A 27,372-nucleotide genomic window follows, 5' to 3' on the forward strand; every position below is an offset into this window, starting at 1 on the left:
ATACATCCCCTCTCTTTTGAAACTCCCTCCCATCTCCCTCCCCGTCCCACCCCTCTAGGTTGATGCAGAGCCCCTGTTTGAGTTTCCTGAGCCATATAGGAAATTCCTGTTGGCTGTCTATTTTACATATGGTAATGTAAGTTTCCATGTTACTCTTTCCATACATCTCACCTTCTTCTCCCCTTTCCCCATGTCCATAAGTCTATTCTCTATGTCTGTTTCTTCATTGCTGCCTTGTAAATAAATCCTTCAGAACCATTTTTCTAGATTCCATACATATGTGTTAGAATATGATATTTATCTTTCTCTTTCTGACTTACTTCACTCTGTATAATAGGTTCTGGGTTTATCCATCTCATTAGAACTGACTCAAATGTGTTCCTTTTTATGGCTGAGTAATATTCCATTGTGTGTGTGTGTGTGTGTGTGTGTGTGTGTGTGTGTGTGTACTGCAATTTCTTTATCCATTCATCTGTCGATGGACATCTAGGTTGCTTCCATGTTCTAGCTATTGTAAACAGTGCTGCAATGAACAATGGATACATGTGTCTTTCTCAATTTTGATTTCCTCAGGGTATATGCCTAGGAGTGGCATTGCTGGGTTGTATGGTGGTTTTATTCCTAGTTTTTAAAGGAATCTCCATACTGTCTTCCATAGTGGCTGTATCAATTTACATTCTCCACACCTTCTCCAGCATTTATTGTTTGTAGACGTTTTGATGAGGGCCATTCTGACCAGTGTGAGGTGATATCTCATGGTAGTTTTGATTTATATTTCTTTAATAATGAGTGATGTTGAACATCTTTTCATGTGTTTGTTAGCCATCTGTATGTCTTCCTTGGATAAGTGTCTGTTTAGGTTTTTTCCCCACTTTTTGATTGGGTTGTTTGTTTTTCTGATTGAGTTGTATGAGCTGCCTGTATATTTTGGAAATTAATCCTTTGTCAGTTGTTTCATTTGCTATTATTTTCTCCCATTCTGAGGGTTGTCTTTTCACCTTGCTTATAGTTTCCTTTGCTGTGCAAAAGCTTTTAAGTTTAATCAGGTCCAACTTGTTTACTTTTGTTTTAATTTCTGTTACTGTAGGAGGTGGGTCATAGAGGATCTTGCTTTGATTTACGTCATTCAGTGTTCTCCCTATGTTTTCCTCTAAGACGTTTTTAGTTTCTGGTCTTATATTTAGGTCTTTAATCCATTTTAAGTTTATCTTTGTGTATGGTGTGTTCTAATTTCATTCTTTTACATGTAGTTGTGCAGTTTTCCCAGCATCATTTACTGAAGAGGCTGTCTTTGCCCCATTATATATTCTTGCCTCCTCTGTCAAAAATAAGGTACCCATAAGTGCTTGGGTTTATTTCTGGGCTTTCTATCTTGTTGCATTGGTCTATATTTCTGTTTTTGTGCCAGTACCATACTTTCTTGATGACTGTAGCTTTGTAGTATAATCTGAAGTCAGGAAGGTTGATTCCTCCAGCTCGATTCTTCTTTCTCAGGACTGCTTTGGCTATTTGGGGTCTTTTGTGTTTCCATATGAATTGTGAAATTTTTTGTTCTAGTTCTGTGAAAAATGCCATTGGTAATTTGATAGGGATTGCATTGAATCTGTAGATTGCATTTGGTAGTATAGTCATTTTCACAATATTGATTCTTTCTACCCAGGAACATGGAATATCTCTATATCTGTTTATGTCATCTTTGATTTCTTTCATTAGTGTCTTATATAATTTTTTTTGTTGATTTTACATATAAGTGTATTACATTTATATGTAATATCCTTTTATTTATTTATTTTTTTAAATTTTATTTTATTTTTAAACTTTACATAATTGTATTAGTTTTGCCAAATATCAAAATGAATCCACCACAGGTATACATGTGTTCCCCATCCTGAACCCTCCTCCCTCCTCCCTCCCCATACCAGTTCCTTCATCTCCTTAGGTAAGTTTATTACAGGTATTTAATTCTTTTTGTTGCAATGGTGAGTGGGGTTGATTACTTAATTTCTCTTTTTGATTTTTCATTGTTAGTATATAGAAATGCAAGTGATTTCTGTGTATTGATTTTGTATCCTGCAACTTTGCTAAATTCACTGATTAGCTTAGTAATTTTCTGATACTGTCTTTAGGGTTTTCTATGTACAGTGTCATGTCATCTGCAAACAGTGAGAGCTTTACTTCTTTTCTGATCTGCTGCTGCTGCTGCTAAGTCGCTTCAGTCGTGTCCGACTCTGTGTGACCCCATAGACGGCAGCCCACCAGGCCCTCTGTCCCTGGGATTCTCCAGGCAAGAATACTAGAGTGGGTTGCCATTTTCTTCTCCAATGCATTCATGCATGCTAAGTTGCTTCAGTAGTGTCTGACTCTCTGTGACCCTATGGACAGCAGCCCACCAGGCTCCTCTGTCCACAGGGTTCTCCAGGCAAGAATACTGGAGTGGGTTGCCATTTCTTTCTCCTTTCTGATCTGGATTCCTTTTATTTGTTTCTTCTCTGATTGCTGTAGCTAGGATTTGTAGAACTATGTTGAATACTAGTGGTGAAAGTGGACATCCTTGTCTTGTTCCTGATCTTAGGGGGAATTAAGCTTTTCACCATTGAGAATAATGTTTGCTGTAGGTTTATAATATATGGCCTTTACTATGTTGAGGCCCATCAAGAAAAAAAGAGTGGTAAATCAAATCAACATAATTAGAAATGAAAAATGAGAGGTTACAACAGACAATGCAGAAATACAAAGTATTATAAAAGAGTATTATGAACAACTATATGGCAATAAAATAGATAACCTGGAAGAAATGGACAGATTCTTAGAAAAGTTCAATCTTCCAAGACTGAACCAGGAAGAAGTATAAATTATGAACAACTCAATTATAAGCACTGAAATTGAAGCTGTGATCAAAAATCTCTGAAAAAACAATAGCCCAGGACCAGATAGATGGCTTCACGGAAGAATTCTATCAAACATTTGGAGAAGAATTAATGCCTACATTTCTGAAACTCTTTCAAAAAATTGCAGAGGAAGGAATACTTCCAAGTTCATTCTACGAGACCACCATAATCCCGATACCAAAACCAGACAAAAGCAACACAAAAAAAGAAAACTATAGGCCAGTATCACTGATTAACCTAGATGCAAGAATCTTCAACAAAATTTTAGGAAATAGAATTCAGCAAGACATCAAAAAGCTCATACACCTTGATCAAGTTGGGTTTATTCCAGGGATGCAAGGATTCTTCAATACATGCAAATCAGTGTGATACACCATATTAACAAATTGAAAGATAAAAACCATATGATCATCTCAATAGATGCAGAAAAAGCCTTTGACAAAATTCAGCACCCATTTATGATTTTCTTCAAAAAATGAAAATCTTTTAGAATGGAAGGAGATAATTGATCTCGGATAGGCAAATGTCAGCATCTGCCTCATTTAGGATGCTACTTTTGTAGAAACTTCAAAAGAAAGGTCATAGAATTAAAAATTTGACCTTGAGGCATGTGATACTCAACTTCTATGGTGCAACACGAAGAGAGTTTTTCAAAACTCTCATGGAGAATTTTTAAAAACTATCAGAAATGCTTTAATCTACATTGTTCCTTTTTTATTGCATTACTGCCAGTGTTGTACATTTTACAAGAATTAAATATTATTTAAATAGTTTTTAATATTGATTTTCACATTTAAAACATTATTTATTAAGCTTTTAGCACATTGTTAAATTTCCTTTTAAACATTTTTTAAGGTTATATACAGTATCTCATGATATAGGTATATCATATATAGATATATGATAATTTTTTTTTACCAGTTCTCTTACTATTAAACATTTACTTGTTTAGTCTGATTATGAATCGATGCTTTTGAATTGTGGTGTTGGAGAAGACTCTTGAGAGTCCCTTCTCTGCAAGATCAAACCAGTCCATCCTAAAGGAAATCAGTCCTGAATGTTCATTGGATGGACTGATGCTGAAGCTGAAACTCCAATACTTTGGCCACCTGACGCGAAGAATTGACTCATTGGAAAAGATCCTGATGCTGGGAAAGATTGAAGGTGGGAGGACAAGGGGCAACAGAGGATGAGATGGTTGAATGGGATCACCGACTCCATGGACATGAGTTTGAGTAAGCTCCGGGAGTTCGTGATGGACAGGGAAGCCTGGTGTACTGCAGTCCATGGGGTCGCAAAGAATCGGACATGACTGAGTAACTGAACTGAACTTGCCTATTTAATTATACTTTAGGGGAAATAGTTTTAGATTTACAGAGAAATTTCACAGATAATACAGAGTGTTCTTACATTCCCCTTACTCAGGTCCCCCATTGTTAACATCTTACATTTACACTTGTCAAAACTAAGAATCTAGCATGGATGCATCACTGATAACCAAACTCCAGAGTGTCTTTATATTTCACCAGTTTTCCCGTTAATTCCCTCTTTCTGTTCACTGATTCAGTTTAGGATAGCACATTGTTTAGTTGTTTTGTCTCCCCATTTTCCTGTGATCTGTGATAATCTCTCACTCTTTCCTTATTTTTCATGACCTTGACAGTCTTGACAATTTCCGACTAGGTATCTTGTAGAATGTCCCTCAATCTGGGTTTGTCTGATAATTTTTCTTATAATCAGATTGGGATTGTGGGTTTGTGGGAACAATACCACACAAGTCAACTGTCCTTTTTAATATCATCATATCGGGAGTGTGTGGTATCCACATGACAGCACTGGTGGTATGACACTTCATCACCTGGGTAAGGTTCCGTTTGCCAGGTTTCTTCACTAAACAGCTACGGTTTTTCCCTTCTTCCTCTTTGGAAGTGAGTCACTAAGTTCAGCTTACACTTAAGGTAGTGTTGTGGGGTGGGATAGGGAGAAGCAGATACTCTTTTACCTTCTGGCAGGAGTATGTATATAAATTACCTGAAATTCTTCTGTAAAGAAGATTTGTGCCTCCCCCCATCATTAATTTATTGGTTCAGTGATTTATTTATATCAGCATGATCTTATGTATATTTTATACTTTGAATTGTAATCCAAAAGTGTATTTTTTATTTAGATGCTGAGATCATTCTAGTTTTGGACATTGTGAATTCTTTAAAGGCTGCTTTCTATATACCTTTGATATACTCCCATTAATTAAAAAAAAAAATCAGTTTCTTAACTTTTTATTGAGATGTAGTTGATTTACAATATTACATGTGTTTCAGCTAAAGTATTGGCTGTATTCCCTGCACCATATAACTTTGTAGCTTATTTATTATACATAGTAGTTTGTACCTCACCATCCTCTATCCCCTTTCCCTTTCCCTTTTCTTCTTCCCACTGGTGACTACTAGTTTTCTATATATGTGAGTGTCATTTGTGTTGTACTCAGTAGTTTGCTTTATTTTTTAGATTCCACATATAAGTGATAACATACAGTATTTGTCTTTCTCTGCCTGACTTATTTCACCAAATATAATATCCTCCAAGTCCATCATGTTGTTGCAGATGTTGCAATTTCATACTTTTACATGACTGAGCAGTGTTACATTGTATATACCTACCACATCTTTTTAAATTTTTTAAAAACATTTACTTATTTATTTTAATTGGAGGATAATGACTTTACAATATTGTGGTGGTTTTTGTCATACATCACTATGAATCAGCCATAAGCATACATGTGTCCTCTCCATCCTGAAACCCCCTACTGCATCTTCTTTTTCCGTTCATCTGTTGATGGACTCTTAGGTTATTTCCATATCTTGGCCATTGTAAATAATGTTGCTATAAACATTGGGGTGTATGTATCTTTCAAATTAGTGTTTTTGTTTTTTTCAGATATATACTCAGGAGAGGAATTGCTGGGTCATTTGATAATTCTATTTGTAGACTTTTTTTTTGGCTGTGCCACATGTTTTGTGGGATCCCAGTTCCCTGACTAGTGATTGAACTTAGGCCCTTGGCAGTGAAAGTGCAAAGTCCCAACCACTGGATTGCCAGAGAATACCCTCCTGTCTTTTAAGGAACATTGATACTATTTACCACAGTGATTGTACCAGTTTTCATTCCACCAGCAGTGTATAAGGATTTCCTTTTCTTCACAGCCACATCAGCATTTGTTATTTGTTGTCTTTTTGATGATAGCCAATCTGACATCGGAGAAGGCAATTGCACCCCACTCCAGTACTCTTGCCTGGAAAATCCCATGGACGGAGGAGCCTGGTAGGCTGCAGTCCATGGGGTCGCGAAGAGTCAGGCACGACTGTGTGACTTCACTTTCACTTTTCACTTTCATGCATTGGAGAAGGAAATGGCAACCCACTCCAGTGTTCTTGCCTGGAGAATCCCAGGAATAGGGGAGCTGTCTATGGGGTCTCACAGAATCGGACACGACTGAAGTGACTTAGCAGCAGCAGCAGCAGCAATCTGACATATGTGAGGTGATACTGAGAATTTGAATTGCATTTCTCTGATGGTTAACAGTGTTGGACATCTTTTCATGTGCCTGTTGGCCATTTGTATATCTTCTTTGGAAAAATGTCTATTCAAGTCTCCTGCCCATTTTTTAGTCAAGTTTTTGTTTTTTTTTGATATTGAGTTTCATGAGGTATCCATATATTTTGGATATTAACTCCATATTAGCCATACCATTTACAAAAATTTTTTCTCATTCAGTAGGTTGTCTTTTCCTTCTGTTGATGGTTTCCTTCGTTATGTAAAAGCTTTTAATTTAATTAGGCCTTATGTGTTTACTTTTCTTTTTGTATTATTTACCTTAGGAGAAAGATTGAGAAAATTATTGCTGGGATTTATGTTGAGGAGTGTTCTGCCTACATTTTCTTCTATGTCTTTTATTGTTTCTGGCCTTACATTTAGGTTTATAATCTATTTCAAGCTATTTTTTGTATATGGGATAAGGAAATGTTTTAATATCATTCTTTTATATGTACATGTCCAGTTTTTCCAGCACCACTTATTAAAGAAACGATTTTTCTCCATGTGTATTCAATGCCTCTTTTGTAATAGATTAGTTGACCACAAGTGTGTGGGCTTATTTCTGGGTTCTCTACTCTGTTCCATTAATCTATATGTCTGTTTTTATGCCAGTACCATACTATTTTGATTACTGTGGCTTTGTAGTATAGTGTGAAGTCAGGAAGTGTGGTATCTCCAGCTCTGTCCTTTCTCAAGATTGTTTTGGCTTTGGGGTCTTTTGTGTTTTCATACAAATTTTAAAATTATTTATTCTAGTTTTGTGAAGAATACCATTGATATTTTGATAGAGATTGCATTGCGCCTTCAGGCTGCCTTTGATAATATGGTTATTTTAAAAAATATTCTTCCAATTCATGAACATGATCTATCTTTGCATGTGTGTGTTTCCTCTTCAGTTTCTCTCATCAGTGCCTTATAATTTTCTAGTACAAGTCTAGTACAAGTCTTCTTCCTTAGGAAGTTATTACTAGGTATTTTAATTCTTTTTGATGTGATTGTAAATGGGATCATATCCTTAACTTATCTTTCTGGTAGTTCATTGCTAGTGCATAAAATGCAGTATATTTCTGTATATTAAATTTGTATCCTGCAGCTTTAACAAATTCATTGGTGAGCTTTAGCAGTCTTTTGGTAATATCTTTAGGATTTTCTAAGTATACTTTATATGTATAGTCTGCAAAGAGTGATGTTTACTTCTTTCTTTCCAATTTAAATTCCTTTTACTTCTTTTTATTGTCTGATTGCTGAGGGTAGGACTTTCAAAACTATGGTGAATAAAAGTGGTGAAAGTGGGCATCTTTGTCTTGTTCCTGATGTTAGAGAAAATACTTTCAACTTTGTATGATTGAGTATAATGTTGTTGTTTAGTCCCTAAGTCATGTCCGATTCTTTTTGCAATCCCATGGACTATAGCCCACTAGGTTCCTCTGTCCATGGAATTTCCCGGGCAAGCATACTGGAGCGGGTTGCCATTTCCTTCTCCAGGGAATCTTGCTGACCCAGGAATCAAACCTGCGTCTCCTGCACTGGCAGATGGATTCTTTACTACTGAGCCACTGGAGAAGCCTGAGTATATTATTAGCTCTGTGCTTATCATATATAGCCTTTATCATGTTGAGATCACCTCTATACCCAATTTCTGGAGAATTTTTATCATATATGAATGTTGTCAAAATGTTTTATGCATCTGTTGATATGCTTATATGATTTTTCAAACTGTTAATTTGTAGTATAGTGTGAAGTCAGGGAATGTGTGATATCTGCAGTTAACATTGCAGATTAAAAAAAATTTACTGGGGTATAGTTGGTTTACATTATTGTGTTAGTACTTTGCATATATTGGGCCATCCTTGCATCTCTGGGATAAATCCCACTTGATCATAATGTATGATCCTTTTAATGTATTGTTAAATTTTGTTTGCTAATATTTTGTTGAGGATTTTAGAATGTATTCAGTTCAGTTCAGTTCAGTCACTCAGTCATGTCCAACTCTTTGTGACCCCATGAATCGCAGCACGCCAGGCCTCCCTGTCCATCACCAACTCCCGGAGTTCACTCAGACTCACTTCCATCGAGTCAGTGATGCCATCCAGCGATCTCATCCTCTGTCGTCCCCTTCTCCTCCTGCCCCCAATCCCTCCCAGCATCAGAGTCTTTTCCAATGAGTCAACTCTTCACATGAAACTCTTCGCATGAAACTCCAAAGTACTGGAGTTTCAGCTTCATCATCATTCCCTCCAAAGAAATCCCAGGATGGATCTCCTTCAGAATGGACTGGTTGGATCTCCTTGCAGTCCAAGGGACTCTCAAGAGTCTTCTCCAACACCACAGTTCAAAAGCATCAATTCTTCAGCGCTCAGCTTTCTTCACAGTCCAATTCTCACATCCATACATGACCACTGGAAAAACCATAGCCTTGACTAGACGGACCTTAGTTGGCAAAGTAATGTCTCTGCTTTTGAATATGCTATCTAGGTTGGTCATAACTTTCCTTCCAAGGAGTAAGCGTCTTTTAATTAGCTTGGTGCAAATATAGTTACAATTTGGACTGTGAATTTTAAATCATTATAACTAGGTTCGAACACATCTTTATTAATCAAAACAGAAACCATTATAACAAATACATTTTTGCCAACAAGAAATGTTTGCTTATTCCTTTAGCATAAAAATCTATGCTTCAGGATTTGACAAACTCTTGGAAAGCATTTTCTGCATCCTGCTGGTTGTGAAAGTGTTTCCCCTGAAAAAAGTCATCGAGATGCTTGAAGAAGTGGTAGTCAGTTGGCGAGAGTTCAGGTGAATATGGGAGATGAGACCAAAGCTTCATAGCCAGATTCATTCAACTTTTGAAGCGTCGGTTGTGCAATGTGTGGTTGGGCATTGTTGTGGAGAATTGTTGGGCTCATTCTATTGACCAATGCCAGTTGTAGGCATTGCAGTTTTCAATGCATCTCGTTGATTTGTTGAGCATATTTCTCAGATGTAATGGTTTCACCTGGATTCAGAAAGCATTAGTGGATCAGCTGGGCAAGAGACCACCAAACAGTGACCAGGACCTTTTTCTGATGCAAAAGTTGACTTTGGGAATTGCTTTGGAACTTTTTCTCAGTTCAGTCCATCCACTGAGCTGGTCATCACTGGTTGTCTTACACAACCCACTTTTTGCTGCACATCACAATCCAATGGAGAAATGGTCCATTGTTGTTGTGTAGAATAAGAGAAGACAACACTTCAAAATGGCGATTTTTTTGATTTGCAGTCACCTCATGAGGTACCCACTAATTAAGCATTTTCACTCTTTCAGTTTGCTTCAAATACTGCATGACAATAGAATGATTGATGTTGGGTTCTTAGGCAACTTCTCATGTAGTTGAAAGAGGATCAGTTTCAATCATGGCTCTTAGTTTTCATTGTCAGCTTCTGATGGGCCAGGACTGCGTTCCTCATCTTCAAGGCTCTCATCTCCTTTGCAAAACTTCTTGACCCACCATTGCACTGTACGTTTGTTAGCAGTTCCTGGGCCAAATGTGTTGTTGATGTTGTGAGTTGTCTCCATTACTTTATGACCCATTTTGAACTCAAATAAGAAAATTGCTCAAATTTGCTTTTTGTCTAATGTCATTTCCATAGTCTAAAATAAATATAAAATAAACAGCAAGTGATAAGTCATTAGCAAAAAACATGAAGTGAGAACTGTGCATTAAAAGGATGTATAACATAACCACATTTATTTAAAATGTATTCCAATATCAAATGGCAAATTTCAACAATGCAAAACTCACAGTTACTTTTGCACCAACCTAAGATATTCATCAGTGATTCTAGCCTGTAATTTTCTTCTCTGTGATATTGTTGTCTGATTTTGGTAAAAGGGTGATGGCGGTATCATAGAATGAGTTTAGAAGCATTCTCTCCTCTTCAATTTTTTGCGGTAGTTTGGGTTGGATAGGTGTTAACCTTTTAAATATTTGGAAGATGTCACCTCAGAAGTCCTAGACTTGTGTTTGTTGGAATTTTTGAAAATTTCTGATTCGGTTTTGTTGATGGTAATTGGTCTGTTCATATTTTCTACTTCTACCTGTTTCAGTCTTGGGAGACTGTACATTTCTAGGAATTTGCCTGGTTCTGCTAGGTTGTTCATTTAATTGGCATATGTTAATAGTTGTTCATGGTAATCTCTTATGACCCATTATATTTCTATGGTGTCAGTTGTAACTTCTTTTTCATTTCTGATTTTATTGATTTAGGCTCTCTCTCTTTTTTTCTTGGTGAACTTGGATATGGGTTTATTGATTTTGTTTATATTTTCAGTAAACCAGATCTTAGTTGCATTGATTCTTTTCTCTGTTTGTTTGTTTAATTTTAGTCTCTATTTCATATATTTCTGCTCTGATTCTTTTGGTTTCTTTCCTTCTACTAACTTTGAGTTTTGTTCATTCTTTTTCTAGCTACTTTAGGTGTAATGTTAGGTTGTATATTTGGGATTTTTCTTGTTTGCTGAAGTGAGATTATATTGCTATAAAGTTCCCTCTTAGAGCTGATTTTGCTGTGTCCTATAGATTTTGAAGCCTTGTATTTTTATTTTCATTTGTTTCAAAGTATTTTTTGATTTCTTCTTTGGTTTTTTGGTTGATCCATTGGTTGTTTAGTAGCAGATTTTTTAACTACCATGTTTGTGTATTTTGCAACATTTTTTTCTTGTAGTTGGTTTCTGTCTCGTAACATTTTGGTCCAAAAAGTTACTTGATATGATTTCAGTGTTCTTAAATTTAAGAAGGCTCCCTTTGTGGCCTAGCACGTGACTTATTCTGGAAAATGTTCCATGTGTGTGTTGAAAATAATGTGTATTCTGCTGCTTTGGATGCAGTGTTCCATATATATCATTAAATCTATCTGATGTAGTGTGTCACCTAAGGGCAGTATTTCCTTATTAATTTTCTGTTTGCCTGATCTGTCCATTGATGCTAGTGAGGTCTTAAAATCTCCTACCAATTTTGTGTTACCGTCAACTTCTTTTTTTTTTATGTCTGTTAATACTTGCTTTATGCATTTAAGTGCTTCTATGTAGTGTACATATATATTTGTAATTGTTATATCTTCTACTTAAATCAACCCCTTGATTATTATGTTATGGCCTTCTTTGTCTTGTTCAGTAGTCTTTGTCTTAAAGTCTATTTTGTCTGAAATAAATATTGCTTTCTTTTCATTTTTGCTTGCATGATAAAACCTTTTTCCATACCCTCACTTTCTGTCTGTGTGTCTTTACATTTGCAATAAATCTTGTGTAGGCAGCATTTATGGGTCTTTTTTTTTTTTTTTTTATCCATTCAGCCACTCTGTGTCTTTTGATTGGTACATTTAGTTCACTTATATTTAAAGTAATTATTAATATGTACTTTTTCTGCCATTTTGTTAATTGTGTTTGTAGTTCCTTTTAGTTCCTTTCTTCATCTTTTTTGTCTTTTTTTATTGTGATTTGATGACTATCTTTAGTATTATTTTTGGATTCCATTCCCTTTGTGTGTGTGTATGTATATTTGTTAACAGATTTTTGGTTTTTGATTACTGTGAGAGATATATATGATAGTTTTAAGTTGCTGATCTCTTAATTTAAAATTAATTTTAACAGTCCTGCATTTGTAGTCTCATCCCCTCATGATTACCGTCTTTTGACATTTTATTTTGCATCTAATTGTTTTATGTATCCCTTAACTCCTTTTTGTGGGTAAGAATGATTTTATTCCTACCTTCCTACTCGCTTTGTGTGTGGTTGATTTCCTATCTTACCCTATATTTTCCAGTACTCTTTCATGATTTCATGTTTCTAGTTTTGGCCTTTCCTTTTTTGCTTAGAAAGTCCTTTAAACATTTCTTATAAATTGGTTTGGTGGTGCTAAATTCTTTTAGCTTTGCTTGTGGGTAAAGTTTTGACCTCTCCATGAAATCGGAATGAGACCCTTGCTGGGTACAGTATTCCTGCTTGTAGATTTTTAAATTTCATCAATTTGCATATGTTGTGCCATTCTTCTGATCTGCAGAGTTTCTACAGAGAAGTCAGTTGGCAGCCTAAGGGGAGTTACCGTATATGCAACTTGTTACTTTTTCCCTTGCTGCTTTTTATGTTATCTCTTTATCTTTCGTTTTTGCCATTTTAATTAAAATGTGTCTAGCCATTCTTTCCGGACTTGAATGTCTGTTTCCATTCCCAGATTAGGGAAGTTTTCAGCTATTATGTCTTCAAATATGTTCTCTGTCCCCACCTTTTTTTGTCTTTGCTTTTTGGGACTCCTCTATTGCAAGTGTTACTATGCTTGATGTTGTCCTAGAGATCTCTTAAACTTTTCTCATTTGTTTTTATTTTTATTTCCTTCTTTTTGTTCAGGATCAGGATTTCCACTGCTCTGTCTTCCAGCTCATTAATGGGTTTCTTTGTATTGTTTATTTTGCTTTTGATTTCTACTGTGTATTTTTCTTTTTTTGTGTGTATTATCTCTTTTTTTTAATTAATTTTATTTTATTTTTAAACTTTACATAATTGTATTAGTTTTGCCAAATATCAAAATGAATCCGCCACAGGTATACATGTGTTCTTATTCTTCATGTCTGGTTGGTTGCTCTTTATATTTTCCAACTCTGTGTTACAAATTCTGTCTTCTCGCTCTGTGTCCATTCTTCTCTCAAATTCTTTGATCATCTTTACAGTCATTACCCTGAACTCTTTCTCTAATAGTTTGGTTATCTCCACTTCCCTTAATTATTATGGGCTTTTCTCTTATTTGGAACATATTTCACTGTTGACTCATTTTGCCTAACTTGTTTTATTATCTTGTTCCTTTATTTCAAACATTTTTTATTGTTGACTCATTTTGCTTAACTTGTTGTTTTATTTCTATGCATTTGGTAGATTGGTTATGTTTCCCAAGTTTGGAGATGTGGTCTTTTGTAGGGGACTTCCTGTGTGTACCAGCAGACCACCCTCCATTTGGCCACCAGAGCTATATGCTCTAGGGATGTCCCCTATGTGGGCTGTGTGAGTACTCTGTTTTGTTGAACTGGCTACTGTGGGTGGTCTGGTAGGCTTGGTTGGTTCCCGGTTTGATTGGTTGCCAGGCCCTGCCTTGTACAAAGGTTTCTGGCACCTCATTGGCAGGGCTGGGTCACACTGCAGCTGGCTGAATAATCCTGTGGAAACCTGCGGCTTGTGCTGACTTACTGGTGGGTAGAGTTGGTTCCACGAGATCCCCAGGCTGGTACCGCTGATGGGTGAAGCCAGGCACCAGGGCTAGTGCTGGCCCCCTGGCAGGTAGAGTTGGGTACTGGTGTCTAGCTGCACAGCCCAGAGGCTCCAGAGCTGGTGTCAGCCTGCTGGCGGGTGGGCTGGTTCCTGACACAGTTGTCTGTTTGGTTCATGGTACCTGAACTTTACGTTGGCCTGCTGGTTGGTTAGCTGTGTCCTCAGGCTTTGGGGCTCTAGTTGTCCTGTGGCTGGTGTCCTCTTGCTAATGAGTGAGGCTACTCCTGATGCTAGAGACAACTTGCTAGTGACCAGGACCAGAAATTCTAGTTCCTGTCCACTGTTGTGTGTAGGTGGGTCCCGTGGTCCCTGGCAGCAGATTCCCATGGATCCCAGGTTTAGCGTCTATACAGTGGTATGTAGGTTCAGTCTTGGGCCTTTTGGGCAGGGGCAGCTGTGGGCTCAGGGGCCTAAAGTCAGCCTTTGTGGTTGGATGGAGCCGTGTACTTACCTGTGTAGTTAAGTACTTGGCCTGAGGTGTCCTAGTACTGGTGTCTGTAGGCCATTGGGTAGGTACAGGTCTGGATTCTGAGGCTCATAAGCTAGGGGGAGGATTCTAAATTTTTTTTTGCCAGCACCAATGTCCATGTGGTAGAACAAGCTCCCTGAACTGTCTGCTGCCGCTTTCTCTTTCCCCAGGGTAGGCTCCAGTTGCCTTCTATCTCTCTGGGAAACTCTCAAGATCAGCAGATAGGTGTGACTTGGGCGCCTTTCAAATTATTGCTTCTGCCTTGTATCCTGGAGCATATGAGATTTTATGTGCACTTTTTAAGAGTGGAGTCTTGATCTCTAACCTTCTGGGACTCCCAATAGTAGGCCCTGCTGGCCTTCAAAGTCAAATGTTTAGGTAACTTGTTTTACTGGTACAGGACTTTTGGGCTGGGAAGCCTGCTGTGGGGATTAGATTCATTACTTTTAGGGGAGAACGTCTGCAGTTGTAATTATTCTTCCATTTATGGGTCACCCATTTGGGGTATGGGCCTTGACTATACTGTGTCTCTGCCCCTCCTGCCCATCTTGTTGTGGTTCCTTCTTTAATATCTTTAATTTGTAGAAGATCTCATCTGATAGCTTCCAGTCATTTTCATCAATAGCTGTTCTGTTGTAATTTTGGTGTGTCATTAGAGCAGCCGAGCTCAGGATCTTTCAATTCTGCCATCTTGGCTGGTATCTTCCGCATTTTTAATGTTAGCCTCTCTGTGTTCTTTAAAGTGTGTTTCTATTACATAGCATAGATTTAGTCTTTCTTTAAAAAAATTTTTTTTGTAAATCCATTTTGACAGTATCTATCTTTTACATGGTATTGTTAGTTCATTTGCATTTATCATAAATCCTCATATGGCTGCATTTAAATTGTGTGTTTCTTCTTTATTTGTTGTAGCTGTTCTTTATTCATTTGTTCCTCCTTTCTTTTTTGGGGTTCATTCAGCAATTTTTAGAAATCTATTTCATCTTCTCAATGAGCTTTTTGCTTTAGTCTTAATTTTTATATACCAATTTTTTACTGGGCTTCTTTGGTGGCTCAGATAGTAAAGAATCCACCTGCAATCTGGGAAACCTGGGTTTGATCCCTGAGTTGGGAAGATCTCCTGGAGAAGGGAATGCCTACCCACTCCAGTATTCTGACCTGGAAAATCCCATGGACAGAGGAGCCTGGCAGGATATAGTCCATGGGGTCTTCTTTTAATAACAGTAATTTTTTTATTAGACAGTCTAAAATTTTAATATATATGTTTCAATATTTGTAGCATATCCATATAGTGTGTGTGTGTGTGTGTGTGCGTGCTCAGTCACTCAGTCATGTACAACTCTTTGAGACCCCATGGACTGTAGCCTGCCAAGCTCCTCTGTCCATGGGATTTTTCACACAAGAACACTGGAGTGGGTTGCCATTTCCTTCTTCAGGGGATCTTCCCGACCCAGGGATTGAACCTGTATCTTTTGAGTCTCCTTCACTGACAGGGAGATTCTTTATCACTGCATCACTTGGGAAGCCTATCTAGTACTAGTTAACAATTTTTATACTTTCAGTTCAGTTCAGTCGCTCAGTTGTGTCAGACTCTTTGCGACGCCATGAATCACAGCACGCCGGGCCTCCCTGTCCTTCACCAACTCCCGGAGTTCACCCAAACTCATGTCCATCGAGTCGGTGATGCCATCCAGCCATCTCATCCTCTGTCATCCCTTTCTCCTCCTGCCCCCAATCCCTCCCAGAAGCAGGGTCTTTTCCAATGAGTTAACCAAAGTATTGGAGTTTTAGCTTCAGCACCAGTCCTTCCAAAGAACACCCAGGATTGATCTCCTTTAGAATGGACTGGTTGGATCTCCTTGCAGTCCAAGGGACTCTCAAGAGTCTTCTCCAACACCACAGTTCAGAAGCATCAATTCTTTGGTGCTCAACTTTCTTCACAGTCCAATTCTCACATCCATACATGACCACTGGAAAAACCATAGCCTTGATTAGACAGACCTTTGTTGGCAAAGTAATGTCTCTGCTTTTGAATATGCTATGTAGGTTGGTCATAACTTTCCTTTCAAGGAGTAAGTATCTTTTAATTTCATGGCTGAAATCACCATCTGCAGTGATTTTGAAGCCCCCCAAAATAAAGTCTGACACTGTTTCTACTGTTTCCCCATCTATTTCCCATGAAGTGATGGGACCAGATATCATGATCTTAGTTTTCTGAATGTTGAGCTTTAAGCCAACTTTTTCACTTTCCTCTTTCACTTTCATCAGGAGGCTTTTTAGTTCCTCTTTATTTTCTATAGTTTACAACAGTATTATTCCACTTACCGCATTCTCTTTTTTGTGCTATTGTTATATATTGTATTTTATTCCTACATATTTTATAAATCCCTTAATATGGTATTACCACATTTCGTTTAAATTCAAAATCCTTTAAATACATTTTGCAAGAGTCTTTTATATTTATCCACCTATTTAAACTGTTTGGTGCTCTTTTTTTCCTCCTTCATAACTGGGTCTCCATCAAGGATCATTTGTCTTCAAATGAAGACTGAAGAACTTACTTTTATATTTATTATTGTGCAGGCTTTCTGGCAATAGTTTTAGCTTTTACTTATCTAAGTGTGCATTTATTGCACCTTCATTTAAAAGAATATTTTTCACTAGATATAAAATTCTAGATCTGTTTAGTTTTTGTCTTTCCCATAACTTTAATAATGTTATTTCATTATCTTCTGCTTGTATTGTTTTTGATGAGAAACCAGCTGTGAATATCATACAATATCACTTATACATGGAATCTCAAAAATGGTACACAGAAACTTATTTGCAAAGCAGAAATAGAGTCACACATGTAGAAAACAAGATTATGGTTATGGGTTGTGGGGAGGGAGTGGGATAAATTGGGAGTTAGAGATTGACATATATATATACTACTATGTGGGCTTGCCAGATGGCTCAGTGTTAAAGAATCTGCCTGCCAGTGCAGGAGTTGCAGGTTTGATCCCTGGGTTGGGAAGATCTCCTGGAGGAGGAAATGGTAACCCACTCCAGTATTCTTACTGGAAAAATCCTATGGTCAGAGGAGCCCGGTGGGCTACAGTCCATGGGGGTCACAAAGAGTTGGACACAATTGAGCATGTGCACACTTACTCGTCCTTGCACACATACACACACTACCATGTATATAATAGATAACTAATGAGAACCTACTGTGTAACACAGGAAGCTCTACTCCTCTGTGGTAACTTAAACGGGAAAGAAAGCTAAAAAAGAGTGGATATGTGTATATGCATAACTGATCTGCTTTGCTGAACAGCAGAAACTAACACAACATTGTAAAGCATCAGTATTCCAGTAAAAATGAACTGAAAAAAATCACCTGTGTTTCTGTTGCATCCCCTGAATGCAATGTGTATTGTTTTTTTAGTTGCTCTTAATGTTTGTTGTTGTTGTTGAGTTTGTGTAGTGTTCAGGAGAGGATTTTGGGGTGCATGTGTCAATTTTTTCATTCTTGGGGTTTACTGAGCTTCTTGGACCTTGGTTTGGATTTTTTCCTTTTTTGAATTTTGGAAAGCTCTTATACTTGATCTCTTCAAATATTTTTTCTGCTTCATAATTTGTCTCTTTTCTTTTGGGAATCCAGTTATGCTTTTGTTAGATTTGATCATTTGTCTCTGAAACTTTTTTTTCTCCTTTGATAGTTTGATTTCATTGATGCTATCTTCTCTTTCATCTGTCTCCTTTTAAGACCATACAGTATGTTCCTCATTTCTGATACCTTATGTTCCACACTGAAATTTCTGTCTGATTCTTTTCAGAGTTCTCATTGCTGAATTTCTTCTAGTCTTCTAAATTCTTATATTTAGTATTTATTTTACTGTTTTTGTCTGCTAATTTGGACAATTAGCTCATCTGTGAATCTTCTATTACTGTTGATTTTTTGATATATAAGTTACTTTTCCCCCCTTTTATTACATGGCTTCTCATAATTTCTGATTCTCTGCTCTTCTAGCAGGGCTCTAGGATGTAAGAAATGTGAAGCTCTAGATTTCCCTGTGTTTTCTGGTACCATCCTTGCCTTCCCACATGTTGCTTACTCAGTTAGTATAACTCTGTGAGCAGAGGTGGGGTGAAGTGGTAACTGGGTGGTGAGGATTATGAGCTTTGTGTTTGGAACATTTCTAGATTACTGCTTAAGCATTTCTATTGATTTGAACATCAGTCTTTCTGCCACTCAGCTTCATCCCATTCATCATCCAGCAGGCTCTCTCAGCCACCTCTGGCAACTCAAACTTAACCACACCGCACCCCTTTGGCTTCCCATTCTCCATCTTGATGGTGGCATACAGCACGTGGCTGCATTCGTTGAACTTGTCTTTTAGCATCTTCCATGTAAAATCAAATGGGAGGTTTGTCACAAATATCTGGCATGCTTTCCTGGCCACACCCAGGGGCATGGCCTCCAGTTCCACCAAAGGAACCTGTGAAACTTCCTCCAAAGTTGCCATGCTCCATCTCGATGGCACGGTCAAAGCTGACACTGCCACTGCCACCCATGGCCAGGCCCATGAGCTCAATGCCAGCGTCCAGGGCTGGGCCCATGGCAGGACCTATGCGTTCCAGGCTGTTGGCGCCCATGCGCTCCAGGGCCATACGCTGGAGACTGTTGGTGCTCATATGCCCCAGGCCCATGCACTCCAGGCTGGTGGCTGTGTGGTCCATCACAGGGCCCGTGCTCTCCAGGCCTGTCCCCATGCCTGGGGGCACCATGTGCTTGATGGCAGGGCCCGTGCGCTCCACACCAGAGCCCATGTGCCTGATGTTCTGGCCTACATGGTCAATGGGCATGGCCAAAGACCATGCTGGCACACATGCGCTCCACGTCGGAGCTGATGCGCTCCGTGATCTGGCCCGTGTGCTCAAGACCCAGGGGGTCCATGTGCTCGATGCCAGAGCCCACATGATCCATGCTGTGGCCTAGGCCTGCGCCCATGCGTTCCATGCTGTCTGCCCTGTCCCCACCCCGCCCCTCTCCCCCTCTCAGCCATGCGGTCAGTGTTGGGGCCCATCCTCTTGATTCCAGGGACACTGCCTCCGCCTCCACCATTTATTCTGCCCATGTTCATCCCAGATCCAAATCGACCCATATTTTTCATACCACCACCAATAGGTCCTTCCATGCCTCCCATTTTATTTGTTCCAAATCCTATGCCTTCCATTCCCATTCCTGCAGGTCCCAGGTTGCCCATTCCAATGCCTTTATTCAAATGGTTGGCATCAGTAGGCTGCCCTCCTGGTCCTAACCCCATGCCGATACCACCAAGTCCATGGGGAAGTTGTTGCAGATGCTCAGGAGGGAAAATATCTCCCTTTGGTAAGGCCCTCTTATCCATTTTCCCGTGCATTGGTCTCAAACAGCAGCTGGCCACTAAACATAGATATAGTTTGCATGGCTTCAATGGACTGTTCAAAAGTCACAGTGCCTATTCCACGACTTTTTCCATCTTTATCCTCAAGAATGTCTGCTCTGACCACCAAACCAGCCATACTAAAAACTACCTTCAGTTTCTACCAGCCAACTTTATAATCCAGATTTGCTACAAATACTGTGCTTCCCAGTCTTCCAGCCTTTTGCACTGCTCTCCGGGCATGTTCACCATCAGGATCTTCTTTGACTTTCAGTGGTCAGACTATGCTTGTTTAGAACTTCAGCAGCGTTTTTCATGCTCTCTTCCATCTTGAATTCAACAACAGCTCATCCCCTTGACTTTCCTTCAGCGTCCAACTTTTTCTTTAACCAGATCTTTATGTGACTGCCATCTCGCATCAAAAGGTATGTTTGTAATGAAGGCTCTGTATCTTTTAGTTGGATTGGCATATGGCTCAAAGCGATTGCCTCTCTTTTGATGTATTTCTCCTTCCTCTTCTCATTCTGAGCAGGTTGTTTTCCTTCACCTTTCGGGCCTGGAGGGCCGTTGCCACTTGGCATGCCGGGCGCGGCACTCTCCTCCTCCATTTTGGGCTCCGTCGCCGCCACTTTGGCCGCTGCTTCAACCCATACTGCCATTTTCTGCGTGTCGGGGCTTTAGACTTTCTGGAATTTAATGACCTTTAATATCTAGAAATCTTGAAACTTTATTGTTTGTCCCTTATTCTCTGCTTTTTGCAACTATTTCCCTTTAATATCTTCTTTGTGTTGGTATTGAGTAACTTATTAAGTTCTTAAGGAATTTAAAAGTTCTTTAAAACTCTGGGCTTTTTGTGTTAAATCTTAATGCTATTGTCTGAGATCCACGAAATAAGAAATCAGGGAGGTAATTTTTAGGATATTTTATTTTGTGTTTTTTGTTTATTTAGCACTGTTTGGTTCATTTATATGTTATTTTTGATGATAACGTTCCTTCATATTTATTAAACATATATAAAACTGTCATTTTTTCCAAATAATATTCCCTTTGTTTTGGCACAGTTTTGGTAATTTACTTGACCATACCCTAGAAAATCTTAAGTATAGGTCTATCTGGTATCTTTGAAAATTGGGTAAGTGTTAGAAATGATCTGTCAGCTAGCAGGCTAGCTGCCTAACAGTATTGTAATGATGTTTTCTTAGATTGTCATATTGAATACTATCAAATATTTGGTTTATCATATGTTGGTTCAGTTTTTAAACACACATTTCTCTCTTCACAAATGGACATTTTTCAGCTTTATTGAGGTATAATTGATAAATAGAATTGTAGGGTATTTAAAGTGTACAACATGATGACTTGATATACATGTATAGTGAAAGGATTCTATCAAATTAATGAACACATGCATCACCTCACATATTTACTTCTTTGTTTTCTCCTGAGAGCATTTAAATTCTACTTCCCTAGCAGTTTCAGTTATACAATGCAGTGTTGTCAGCCACAATGATGTTATAAGTTAGGTCGTCAGATCTTATTAATCTTATAGCTGAAAGTTTGTACCCTTTCAACAACCCCTTCCTATTTCTCCCACCCCTACCCTGCTAACTGCTTTTCAACTCTGGTAACCACTGGTAACCACTTTTCTACTCTGTTTCCATATGTGTGTGTGTGTGTGTTTAATTACACATATGAGCGATACCAACACATGGGTATTTGACTTATTATGTTTGAAGAATCTAAGAAAAATTAATTTATATATGAATTTTTATGAAGTTAGAAGAATTTATCATGTTATTAATTATCCATTTTCTGTGTAAACCTCATTAAAAGGGACGATTGATTTTTTTTTTTTTTTCCGTCTGTGGACTAGGGAATGACTGACTGGACTCTAGGATATAGCATACATTTTCAAGTATCCACTTAAAGACTTGGATTGAGCATTATAATGTATCTGTGAAAATATTATTATATCTTAGGAAAGAGTTTCTAGGTGATTGGGTATAGTCATTATTTTCAATGGTTATGAGACATAAGACTGTCCTAATTATTTGGGGAAATAACTGGATATTTAGAGTTAGATTTAGTGCATATCTAGCGGTATTTGGGGAATAGGTTTTTTATATTGTAATTTGTGTTCACTCTGAATCTGAAAAATATTTAATTCTCGTTTTCTGATTCATTCCACTGATGAGCTGTAGAGGGCATTACATGAATAGTAAATATAGCTTTGTATTTTCAGTTTTCATCTGAAGTCATTGTACAAGGTGACTAGATTCTGAGTTATTATTCACTTTCTTTGATATGACATAAATATCAACATTATCTTCAGTGATAATGGATTGAGATAAAAATATTTATGAAACTTAATTTAATTACCATGAATTTTTCATTAAAATAATATTTTTCATTAACTGTGTTTCATTTTTTCTGAGGGCTAAATGAAAAAAAATGTGTTTAAAGGGATTTTGAGAACATATAAATAAAGCTTCTTAAGATATGTTTGCCTAGAATGGATTAGTTAATGAATCAGGCTTTTAATGTATGTGTACTAGTCTAACCTTTCCTAAAATGCTACCCGAGTGATCCTTGCTATTTTAGAACAACAAGGTGAATAAAGGTATTTTTTTTCCCCCCCTTATTGCAGACATTTTGTGAACTTAAATTGCAAAGAGTTTAGTTCTCCTTATCTCTGAGACAAGTTAATATAATTTAATGAGAACTAATAAAAACTTACAAAATGCTTTTCCTCTGGCCTAAGGGGCCAACTATCTAATCAAAATAAGAATGGGAAGAGACTACTAGATGGGACTGGAAGTTGAGAAGCCCACCTTGCTTTCTTTTCACAAAGTAAACTAAGTGGCATGCCTTCTTATCTTGGGGTTTTAGTGTTCCTCTCTGTAAGTTGGAGATTCTTCAGTGTAACCTTTATAAGATAGTGTTTTGCTTTCAGATTTTATGAGCTTCTTAAGGACATTAAGAGATGCTTATGTTCTTGTACACACCACTGAATAATCAGATACCTAGTGCTACCATTTTCTTTTTTTATGGTGTCAGTAATTGGGAAACTGAGTAAATGAACGAGTGATTCTAAAAAAGTAATTTGTGTAAAAACTTATCTTTACAGTATAGAAAGACTTTTTGCCTAGAATTTTAAAAATAATTTCTCTCATCCTTTGGTATAATACATGCCAGACTTGGAATTGCTGTTCAGTCACTAACTCATGTCTGACTCTTTGTGACCCCAGGGACTGCAGCACAGCAGGCTTCCCTGTCCCTCATTATCTCCTGGAGTCTGCCCAAACTCATGTCCATTGAGTTGGTGATGCCATCTAACCATCTCATCCTCTGGTGTCCTCTTCTCTTTCCTTCAGTCTTTCCCATCAGTAGGGTCTTTTCCAAGGAGTCGGCTCTTCACATCAGGTGGCCAGGACTTGGGGTTAAAATACTTTTAATGTAAGATAGCCTGATATGATCAGCAACAGGTGTTCTATATACAGATGAGAATATAGTTGTAATGATTATGTGTACAGCCATTATTGTTAGTTTGCCTTCAAATCTTAGTTGTGCCACTCTCTGAAATTTGTAACCTGTGGTCACTTAAATGGCCTTTCTAAACTTTAGATTCAGTTCAGTTCAGTCACTCAGTCGTGTCCAACTCTTTGCGACCCCATGAATCGCAGCACGCCAGGCCTCCCTGTCCATCACCAACTCCCAGAGTTCACCCAGACTTACGTCCATCGAGTCAGTGATGCCATCCAGCCATCTCATCCTCTGCTGTCCCCTTCTGCTCCTGCCCCCAATCCCTCTCAGCATCAGAGTCTTTTCCAATGAGTCAACTCTTCGCATGACGTGGCCAAAAAGTACTGGAGTTTCAGCTTTAGCATCATTCCTTCCAAAAGAATCCCAGGGCTGATCTCCTTCAGAATGGACTGGTTGGATCTCCTTGCAGTTCAAGGGACTCACAAGAGTCTTCTCCAACACCACAGTTCAAAAGCATCAATTCTTCGGCGCTCAGCCTTTTTCACAATCCAACTCTCATATCCATACATGACCACAGGAAAAACCATAGCCTTGACTAGACGAACCTTTGTTGACAAAGTAATGTCTCTGCTTTTGAATATGCTATCTAGGTTGGTCATAACTTTCCTTCCAAGGAGTAAGCATCTTTTAATTTCATGGCTGCAGTCACCATCTGCAGTGATTTGGGAGCCCACAAAAATAAAGTCTGACACTGTTTCCACTGTTTCCCCATCTATTTCCCCTGAAGTGGTGGGACCAGATGCCATGATCTTCGTTTTCTGAATGTTGAGCTTTAAGCCAACTTTTTCACTCTCCACTTTCACTTTCATCAAGAGGCTTTTTAGTTCCTCTTCACTTTCTGCCATAAGGGTGGTGTCATCTGCCTATCTGAGGTTATTGATATTTCTCCCGGCAATCTTGATTCCAGCTTGTGTTTCTTCCAGTCCAGCATTTCTCATGATGTACTCTGCATATAAGTTAAATAAGCAGGGTGACAATATACAGCCTTGATTTACTCCTTTTCCTATTTGGAACCAGTCTGTTGTTCCATGTCCAGTTCTAACTGTTGCTTCCTGACCTGCATACAAATTTCTCAAGAGGCAGATCACGTGGTCTGGTATTTCCATCTCTTTCAGAATTTTCCACAGTTTATTGTGATCTACACAGTCAAAGGATTTGGCATAGTCAAGAAAGCAGAAATAGGTGTTTTTCTGGAACTCTCTTGCTTTTTCCATGATCCAGTGGATGTTGGCAATTTGATCTCTGGTTCCTCTGCCTTTTCTAAAACCAGCTTGAACATCAGGAAGTTCACGGTTCACATATTGCTGAAGCCTGGCTTGGAGAATTTTGAGCATTACTTTACTAGCATGTGAGGTGAGTGCAATTGTGTGGTAGTTTGAGCATTCTTTGGCATTGCCTTTCTTTGGGATTGGAATGAAAACTGACCTTTTCCAGTCCTGTGGCCACTGCTGAGTTTTCCAAATGTGCTGGCATATTGAGTGCAGCACTTTCACAGCATCATCTTTCAGGATTTGGAATAGTTCAACTGGAATTCCATCATCTCCACTAGCTTTGTTTGTAGTGATGCTTTCTAAGACCCACTTGACTTCACATTCCAGGATGTCTGGCTCTAGGTCAGTGATCACACCATCTATTAATACTTTATAGGGTTGTTTGTAGTTTAAATACAATTATCCAGTTTATGTGTTTAATATTATAATACTTGTTGCATAAACAGTATACATAAACATTATTATTATTATAGAATTCCTTTTTATAATTATTTTTCAGGCAAAAAATGTTGCGATTTTCCTCATTTTAATGGTAAAGTGAAAATATTAAAGTATCTTCAAAGGACCTGAAATCTGAGTTCATTCACAGATCTTTTTTGTAGTGAATTTAAGACTATGAATAATACTAACTCTCATGGGGAAATCTCCAGACATCTTTGAGATCTATTTCAATAACACTGACTTTAGGTTTTGTATTATACTTCCTCCTAAGGTGGTTAGAGTCAATAAATCATTTGGGGAATCTAGACGATTAGTGTGACAGAAATTTACATCAGCTCCAAGTGACCAGGCACTAATAAATCTAAGATTTTTTTTTCTGGCACAATTAATAATTCAGCAACTCTTGATGGAACATATCAATGAAAAAAAAAAAAGGTGTTTTTTTTTTTTTTTAAACATATCAGGAAACCACTCTTGCTATTAAGGGGGAAAAAATGTCCAGGACCGTGAAGGGAAAAATGTGAGTGGGGGAAGTCCTTGAAAAGTTGTTAACTTGAGTAAGGGAAATACCAGTATCTCTGTGGTCTTTCAGGAACAAAAATTATCTTTTGCAAAGGGCCTTGTGTTTGAGTCAAGTTATGAAGTGACCTTTGTGGCTGGCTGGCTCAACCTCAGATTTTCCTAGGGAGAGTTAGTCAGCATTGCTTCAGTGCTTGTCAATGGGCAACAGATCACTTATCAGTGGGAAGCAAGGAAATGATGGTTGAAGCAGGGAATGACTGTTATTTCTCACCAGCAGATAGGTACACATCACTTGCTGAAATGATTCAGCAGTTTAAAGTTGAGTTGAGACTTTGTGAGTTACCACATGGGGAACACAGGACCCAGGAGGGTCAGCTGTGTTGGAATACTTCTGGGATTGCTCTGTTCCCTTCTGCTTTGAATCACAATTGTAGGCTTTGTTTTCTTTTTCTCCTCACTCCTAACCCTACCCCGAAAGCTCCCTAATAACAGAGTATTATTCTAGCCAGCAGCAGGTAAAAAATTTTCAGTTGTAGTAGGAGTGTGAGGGGCGGGGGAGGGGGAGAAGGAAGGTGCTTCATGTATTTCATTGGTGTTTAAGATACTTCCATCTTTTAAAACTGACACAGTTCTGTTCCACCCTCACTGCCATAAAAGAACAGGCCTCTTGTCTGGATCTTTTCCTTTTAATGATTTCCATGAAAAAGCTTTTACCCAGTTTCTGACATGACTGTCAGAACACACATTTAAATAAACGTGAGACTACTTTAAAGGTTATTGATATTCCCTGGTGGAAAAGAAAGGGCTTGGAAAAAAAAAACCATCTGTCCATACACAAGTTAACTCAGGCTGTTTATTATTATCTCCATTCTTGCTTTCTCCCTTTCTTCCTCCCTTCCTTCCTGTCTTTCTTTCCCCCATCTCTTTTTCTCCTCCTTGCCTTCCTCTTCTCTTTCCCCCTCTTTTTACTCAAAGACTCAGTTTAAAGGCAGGTCATTTGTTTCACAAAATTCTTGTGTTACTGTGTCTTAGAAGCTGTCATTTTTATACATTGATGTCTCTGATAAATTTAATCCATATTCAAAGATGTTGAATGGCAAGGAAGAATGCTGAATTCTAAGGCTGCTGTTTAGTTTCTATAGACTATTCCTTTTGCCTATAGGGTTCATTTCTGTTTGTATGTCTCAGATTTGTTAGCAGAACTCAGTTATCTGTGTGATAAAAAGATGGTATATACAGCAGGAATTTATACATAGTATTCATAATAAAAACACACACATTAAAAAAATATATTGGGCATCAAAAAAGCACATTGGGTATGGATTTACTAAGAATTAGTGGGAATTAAAGTTCCTATCAGATTGCTGTACTACATAAACCAGTCTTTTATAGCAAATGGGTTCTCAAGTAACAACCAGATATTTGGTAAGATTTCAATTATCTGATAGGCATGAGAATATGGAGTTGTTAACATGGTTTGTCTATTCTGTTTTGAGAGAATGTTCTAATTACTATTAACCACTGTGTTCATTGTTGTTCTCTTTTCCTCACATGAAGTACGATGATTTTATTGAAGAAGCAAGAGATTAAGGTAGTAAATTTCATAAGAAAAAGCATTTATGGCTACTTATAAATACTTAATTATCTCACAAGTCCTGGTTAGTTTTTCTGTGGTGATTATTGTAAACTTTTTTTCATGTTACTCAGTACCACAGCTTTACCTCTGTTCTGTATTTCAGCAGATGTTCCTTTATGTAGAAAGTGGACATGATTAGGTAGAGGTATAAAAGACATCTAGGCCATTTAGAATAACTGTCTCAGATTTCTTTTTTTCTGTTTCAAATTCCCTCTGGGTCATCTCCTCCCTTTGCTCTTTCACAGAAAGAAGTGCATAACTTCCATAAGGCTAATAGCTATAAGCTTTTTGACCTCGGTTCTTCCTAAT

The 27,372-nt window shown here is 38.1% G+C and overlaps 1 protein-coding gene and 1 pseudogene across 4 annotated transcripts in view; one reads left to right on the plus strand and one right to left on the minus strand.

Annotated features, from left to right (window-relative positions):
- EXOC6B (exocyst complex component 6B) overlaps positions 1-27,372 on the plus strand; it is a 765,919-nt gene that overhangs the window by 244,555 nt on the left and 493,992 nt on the right. The window lies entirely within an intron of this gene.
- On the minus strand, positions 18,421-20,323 carry LOC133256835 (heterogeneous nuclear ribonucleoprotein M-like; annotated as a pseudogene).

Source organism: Bos javanicus, chromosome 11 (assembly GCF_032452875.1).
Source record: "Bos javanicus breed banteng chromosome 11, ARS-OSU_banteng_1.0, whole genome shotgun sequence".
Taxonomy (NCBI): Eukaryota; Metazoa; Chordata; class Mammalia; order Artiodactyla; family Bovidae; genus Bos; species Bos javanicus.